Source organism: Magallana gigas, chromosome 6, assembly GCF_963853765.1.
Source record: "Magallana gigas chromosome 6, xbMagGiga1.1, whole genome shotgun sequence".
NCBI classification, from domain to species: domain Eukaryota; kingdom Metazoa; phylum Mollusca; class Bivalvia; order Ostreida; family Ostreidae; genus Magallana; species Magallana gigas.
The window spans coordinates 51,766,878-51,774,332 of record NC_088858.1 but is presented as its reverse complement, the minus strand read 5'-3'; the positions used below and the strand labels follow the sequence as shown (position 1 = coordinate 51,774,332).

General features: G+C 30.2%; 1 long non-coding RNA gene across 1 annotated transcript; it reads left to right on the top strand.

Moving 5' to 3' along the window:
* The first annotated feature begins 1,756 nt into the window (after positions 1-1,756).
* Positions 1,757-2,918, top strand: LOC136276323 (uncharacterized). The gene is made up of 3 exons (XR_010714819.1): positions 1,757-2,103; positions 2,290-2,405; positions 2,825-2,918. It is a non-coding gene; the product is annotated as an uncharacterized lncRNA (long non-coding RNA).
* The last annotated feature ends 4,537 nt before the right edge of the window (positions 2,919-7,455 follow it).

The window sequence follows — 7,455 nt, the reverse complement described above, 5'->3', positions numbered from 1 at the left end:
CAAGTGTTCATCGTCATGAGATCTCTAAAAATCTTTTTAATAATTAAACCAGAGTCGACCCAAAAACATATATTTAGTCGGCACGTTGGTAGGGGACTAACGCTTTCGGAAACAAAGGAAATAAAAATCAGATAGATTTGTTTAAGCCAAATGGTCAACAAAATATGAAAGACAAATAGGGCCACATAAAAGATAATTTATCTCATAATTATGCGTAAAGTCTCGTAAGAACGAATAATTGTCTCGTAATAAAAGAAAAGATTACGTCACAACGAGAAAAGAATTTTGAATATCAAATTCTAGATTTTACAAGTTACACTATTACTAAATTAACACATATATTAGAACAATGTATAAGCGTCTTATATACGATGTAACTTTCTTTTAGCATTTTAACTTTATTTCAGTATATTGATAAACATCTAAAGAACTCAAAATACATTTCCGGGGAAAAGTGCTGTTGCTTTGCTTTTTTTTTTTTTACAAAATAAAACGGAAAAGAACAGAAACCTAAGGCTTCATTATAAAAAAAAAATCGTATTTTTTTTTAAAAACGGAGGTAATTTCTTTCAATAATTTTACGACTTCATTATTTCTAAATTAATAACGAAACATTTTCTCGTTATAATGACATCTTTTTTTAACAACGAAATAATCAACGTGTAATAACAAGAGTATTTACTCGTAATAGCGAGATAACTAATCGGTAATAACGAGATCTTTTCATGTAATTATAAGACCTTTTCTCGCGATAAAAATAATTTTTTAGGTGGCTCTATTTGTCTTTCGCAAGAAAATTATAATTCTTACGTTTTATTTTTGATTATTTTCGGATCACTTTCTTTAATATATATATATATATATATATATATATATATATATATATATATATATATATATATATATATATATATATATATATATATATATATATAAAAATTCCATTTTGCAAATAATGTGTTTATCAACTTATACAATGTTTTGAAATAATACAATATCATTTAAGAAATCGGTATTGTAAATGCTACTGTGTATCATTAAGTGTGGTTTCATTTTATTTTTCTGATGGGGGGGGGGGGGGGGGGTATTTGCAATCGGAATTGCATTGTTTATTTGCTAAATTTCATTTAAATTATAAGCAGCTGTAACACATGAACATAATTATAAACATATTCATACACTGTATCTAAGCAAAAGCACACGTCACAACTAGAATTAACGTTTTATAATATTTTGAGAAAAAAAATATTAATCATACATGTACATTCATACGAGATGAGACACTAGAAATCAATATATCAAGTAGTAATGTAAATAATAATAGTGATAAAACATTGGTTGGATGTACGAGTAGTCTGACATTCCCGTTCATTACCTGCCTCACACAAATACATTGCGAGATGGCACAATAGACTAGTTCTCACTTTACAAAAGTTATGTCCCTTTTTTGAAAAAGCCATAGATTTCTCACAATAGCCTTTGTAGTTCAGAGATTTATGACTTTGTCATATGACATTAAAAATCTGTATCCGATGTGTATTTTGATTGCTACAAAATTGGGCAACACACATATCGAATGAATGAATTAAATTCCAAAAGATTTCATCATAGGACGCCGAAATACTTCGTTGCATAAAGAAGTAAAAAGTTGGTTTTTCTCCTTTGACCTTTGGGTTGACCCCGCAAGGGAAACAACTTTTGCAAGTAAAGATTGGACTACTGTTTACGATAATGGATGGCAAGGAACTGAACTAACTTAAGGTGGAAGGCTACATCGTCAAAACATGTCTGACTTCCGTTCGAAACGCCATTGTGTTCCGGATTGATAACATTATGTCGTGGTACAAAATAGCTATACACCGTTTAATTGAACTCTTCTAACTAAGGAGGTGAGATAGGAATGAAATCACCAAAACGCTTAGAAAATATGTCAATTTTCTTCCTGTTTAAAGCTTTTAACTAACATTGATTATCAGCTGTTTGTACGGAAAACGTGGAATCTAAAAAATATACCATTTCCCTGCTCTGCTGCTATTGGCAACACATTTTTGTCATGTCATCTGCAACAGACGATCATACATATGTGGCGGATTATCGATATAGGTAAGCAGATGTCAAATTTTCATTTAAACTATATATGTATGATGAATATAAAACGAAAGTACCGTAGTACGATCTCTTGAATTGATCCTAACTTCCCAAATTAAAAAAAAAACATTTGCAGTAAAAGACTTTCACTGAAACTTTGACATTAAACTAATGTATTTTGATTCAAATTGATACAACTAGGTAGCAATAGCAGTGGAAGCCCGGATTTGCAAGCCAAATGAGGGAAAGACATAATTCTGAAAAGGAGCATGTTTTTCATTTCCACACATGCATGTGTATCACTATGGACATCTAATGTATGTATTGATATGCGTATGGTTGTTGTTTATAATTGCTATTGTATATAAAAAAGTAAAAGGCAATTTATAATATAATTAACTACTAATATTTTGTTCTGAAGAGTTAAATATATATATAAATGCATTCATCAATAATATGATTTTTCAGCTTCAAACATTATCATAAGCACTACTTATCTTATATCTACATATTTAGCATAAACTTGTTCCTTTTTTAATTTTTCTACGTAATTTTTATTAATTAAAAAATTGATCCCAAGACATTTGAGACCATGTAAAATAAAGAAAGACAACTCTTAAACAGGATCTTTCATACCAAGATTTTTGCAATAATTAAGTATTTCCTTTAATTTTTCAATTTCATTCAATTTCTTTTCTTCATCCCATTCACCAACGAATATTGTTTATATTTTCAGGTTTTTGTGGGATTTTGTCCAGCAGTTTGCCTTAAAAGAATTTTTTTATATTTTAGTTTCATATTTATGTGGATTCCAATAAAAATCATACAAACTAGATTCATGATTTTTTTGTTTTTCATTTCTAAACTTAATAACATTTCACTTTCATAAGAATTTTAAAACAGGAATGTTTAAAAATGTGATTAATAAGGGGTTATCTGGAACCAGACTGATATTTTAAAAATTCTCTAGAAAATAGTGTATTGTATTTTGAGGTATATTATTGTTGAATACTGTGCCTAGTATTGGTAACAAATGCATGCAACAAAAATCTCCTACACTTATTTGGTGTAGAGATCCACCTTAAAGATTGAAGGGCGAGTCAACTAATATATTTTAAAATACAATACACGTAGACATTTTAGAAAGGACAGACAAGTATAAAATGAAATCTTTCCTCGACTTCACCTATATTACAATATTTGCAGATAGTATCGATCTGACATGTACAGTTCTATTATAACGGCCTTGCTCTACTTAAAGCATATGCATTGACAGTCAATATTTTGTTTTTAAATGGATAACAAAATTTCCGGAATATTTTTACGCAATAAAATGTAAGGAAAAAGTGTCAGGCAGATGCTTGTACAAAATTTTTTTAGAGGATGACTCGAAAATTGCGTCTTTTTCCTGTATAAAAAATCAGACAACTTCTGCTTTAGTTTTAGGAAAACATTAGTGTAAGCCACATTCTGTGAAAGCCAGCCTTCATGCATACCCAGATATACTTATAATTCTCTGACAGTAAAACACCATGTATTTGTTAACAACTGTGAAACCATTTCTTCATAAATATTGCGTAATATACAATTTTCTTTTTAATCAATTTCGACTAATATTAATGATGCGCAATTTACTCATAGGTAAACGACCTACACATGTAACTTTAAGCAAACCATGAAATTTGATGTGCATTTTTTAACTTTCAAAATTCTTTTACAAAGATTGTGTGAACTTGTTCTATTTTATCACCTGAATAAAAACCCTGTATCTCGGAGCCATCGATAAGATCGCTAGATACATTGTAGATATGTATCAAAAATGCTTTTTTTTGTTCTCAATATTTAAATAAGTTTCATTACACACTTTCAGAATACCAAACATACATTTCCTACATTGCATTTTTTTTTCTTCTGTATAACATTAAAATTCCCATTAAAATTAACTAAAGCTTGATTCCTAAATAATTGAAACAATTACCAACCTCAACATGCTTTTGGTCATGGAAGAAATCTTATTGTTGACTTTACCACTAACCCCAAGTTATGTTGATAATTTTTTTTTATATGCAAAGAAGCAGTTTGAATATCTTTTGTTGGTACTGTTCTATTCTGTGTACTTTCTGCTGTTCTCTGCGTGACCTTTGTAACATTTATAAACAGGCAACTCACTGCTTATTTTTGATTATTTATTTTGTACTATTCTTTCATCCTCCACTTGAGTGAATTGAATTTATGTAAATGTACATGTTCTATTTGTATGTTAAATGGGCATGGTCACAATTTTTTTTTCAATTTTTTTTTCTGATTTTAATGTTTACAATGCTTCAGTAAGGCATTTTTAATAGTCAACCAAAAATGTCATTCGTAAAGCTATATGCGAATTGCAGAGCTTACAATTCCTAGCAATGTAAACAAAACTTTTGTTTACAAATTTCTAGACCTAAAATGAATGTGTTAAAAACTGGGGTTTTTTTGCTTATGAATAAGAAGATAGACAAATCAGCTTGAAGAAGAATTTTACTGATGACCATGCCAATTTATTATGTTTTTACATGTTTATATGAACAAAATAAGACTGTTAGAAATGATAGTACGATATCTATGTTTTCCAACATCCACTTTCCACACTGTCGCGCTCTGCTTGACTACATTTTGTGTATCATTAGTACAATACGTAAACTCGTGAAACTTAAAAACTATAGTACAAATATATCGAAAATTTCGAACATTTGGAAACAAATAACATGTACCAGCAAATTTCTAAAATTTCCTTTATAGGCGCGTGTGTAATGATAACAGGAAGAAACTCAATCAAAAGTGCTCGTTTTTATCGGATTTATTTTCTAAAACAGCTCATCTACATTTAGTACTTTTCATGCGAGGGTAGATAATACAGATTTATTTATATATACATGAAAAAGACTGTACGTAATTGGACATTTGCTTACAGTATGATTTAAAGGAATAGAACGTTATAAAAGATAAGGAGAACTTTATTTTTGCGGAATTTTTGTTTTAGAAGACAACTATAAGCATACAATTAAAATATTCCTTTTAAATATAACAAACACTTTTGAGGGTTTGTTTTGAAGAGATAATAATTGCAACGATACAAAGCGGCAATAAAATACAAGTAAGACTTTTTACAAACATCGCATATTAAATTTAAGATCATGAAAAGGGTTTGAAAATTCAAATTATATGTGTATACATGCATGATAAGACAGATATCTACGTAATCCAGAGAACAACATAGCTGCCGGCGTAAGAATACATGCATTTCTAACTGCTTTTAGATATATCGTTTAAGTCATTTCAAGTTCATTCAAGTATTTTATATATTTACCATTTCAAGGATGTCTTCTTGATATTTTAATATGCTGATGATTTTGCCTGGATCATATCTTGAACTTAACGAGGCCGAGTACAGATCGAGTACGCACGCTTTCGTGCAGCGTTTCAATTGTATTGTGACGTCATCTTTTTGCTTGGTTGACGCCATGGCGTGATAGTTTCAACTGCAGATATTCAGCGAAATTTGTTGAAAATGGCTTGTTTGATGCGTAATGATATTAAATCGTGAAATAAACATTAATGTCTCCAAGTATAAGATATATTTGGGCTCGAAACGAAAACGTGAAGAGGGTTCAGCAAGCCTAGCCCTCTGTCACGTTTTCTTAACCCGCTTAAATAGAGCTTAATTCATATATTTCAAGACAGTAACCATTTATATTAATGACCCTTAATATGTGATGTTATACACTTATTTATTACTGAAATATGTCTGAATGTTTTAATCATACTATAAAGATCACCATTTCCGCCTTTGTCAAATAGAAAATAGCCATTATTTGACAAATCTGGGAAATTTGGCATACATCAAACAACTTTGATAAGACCCCTGGAACAAACCAGGAAGTAAAAGAATTTTTTTTTATTTGACCATTTGATGCCTTTAAGCAATATCTTTAATATGTAGAAAAGAAAAAGAAATCCCTAGGGCAGAAGTTTTTAAAAAATGTAAAAAATGCAAAAAAGAAAAAAAAATGCAAAAAAAAGACAAAATCCCACAGGGTCCTATGTTAAAATTTAACAAACTTTGAGATGACCACTTTGAGATGACCCCTTAAACAAACGGTGTGGTAAATATCTTATTTTTTTAATCTTAAAATAATAATTATTTCAGTAGAAATTCATGTAAAAAATTTCATTCAAAAATCTAGGGCATAACAAATTAGGCCCGGCCTCGTTAAGCTGCATTGAGAGAACTAACTCCACGAACTTGCATAGACCGACCTCAGACTTTCAAGTAGCTTTTTTTACCAGTGTTACCTTCACACATACTTTATGTTTTTCGTTTGTGTAACGTTCTAAGTTCTAACAATATCGAAATATATACTAGTCAAAATTTCTTATGCCCCAGGCAAGTATTTGTAGTATACTGTTTGTAACTTCAATCATATTTTGAACAAGACAATGATCAAATATAAAAAATAAAAAAACTACAAAGCATTTTCTTTTAAAACTCAATCAAAATTTATTAAATGGATTTAAGAAAAATTAAAGACGGTACAGGTACCCTAAGATATAAAAATCACAACAATAATACCCAATACGTTCCCCATTTGCACAAATAACAGCATCTCATAGAGATCCCATGATTCAATAAAAAAAAGTGTGGAAGGTTATTTCGTTTGTTTATGTGGATGCTGTGGAATTTTTCTCACTATTGGTTATATATCGTCCCGCTCATAAAAGCCATTGATGTGGTATAAATTGTGCCGTGCAATTGCGCGTACTGTACGGTGTCTATCAGAAAGGTGAGTTACCCTAATGTAGCGGTCATGCTGACGTGTCGTTACATAACGTGTTGGCTTTCAGGATGAGTCTTCAACACTTCCGGTTGCATTAAATTTCCGGTCAAGCCTTAAAATGATTTAGAGGTGTCTGTAAAAATTTTAGCAACCTGTGATAACAATCATGAATTGGGAAAAGCTGATTTACTGTTTGGGACTTTATTTTTAAAGCAGCAAATATTGTGAAAGGAAACAAACTAATCGTGAACCGAGCTCTGATTAGAACCATCAGAGTTTCAATTATAATATCCTTTATAGTATCCAGATAAACGCGGTCGCGATAAAAGGTTAAACAAACATCCGAACAGTTATATTTTCATCACCGATTTATACTTTTTCTTAATGATTTCTTTTTTTACTTTTATCAACATATACATTTGCCCGGTTATTTCATGTAAAAGGAAAAAAAATCTCTATATTTATGCGTGAATTGTTTTGAAATCCCTTGTTCAGAAGAAAATGTTAATAAATCGCGTAGATTTATTTCTAGTCAAGAATGCTTCAATTACAT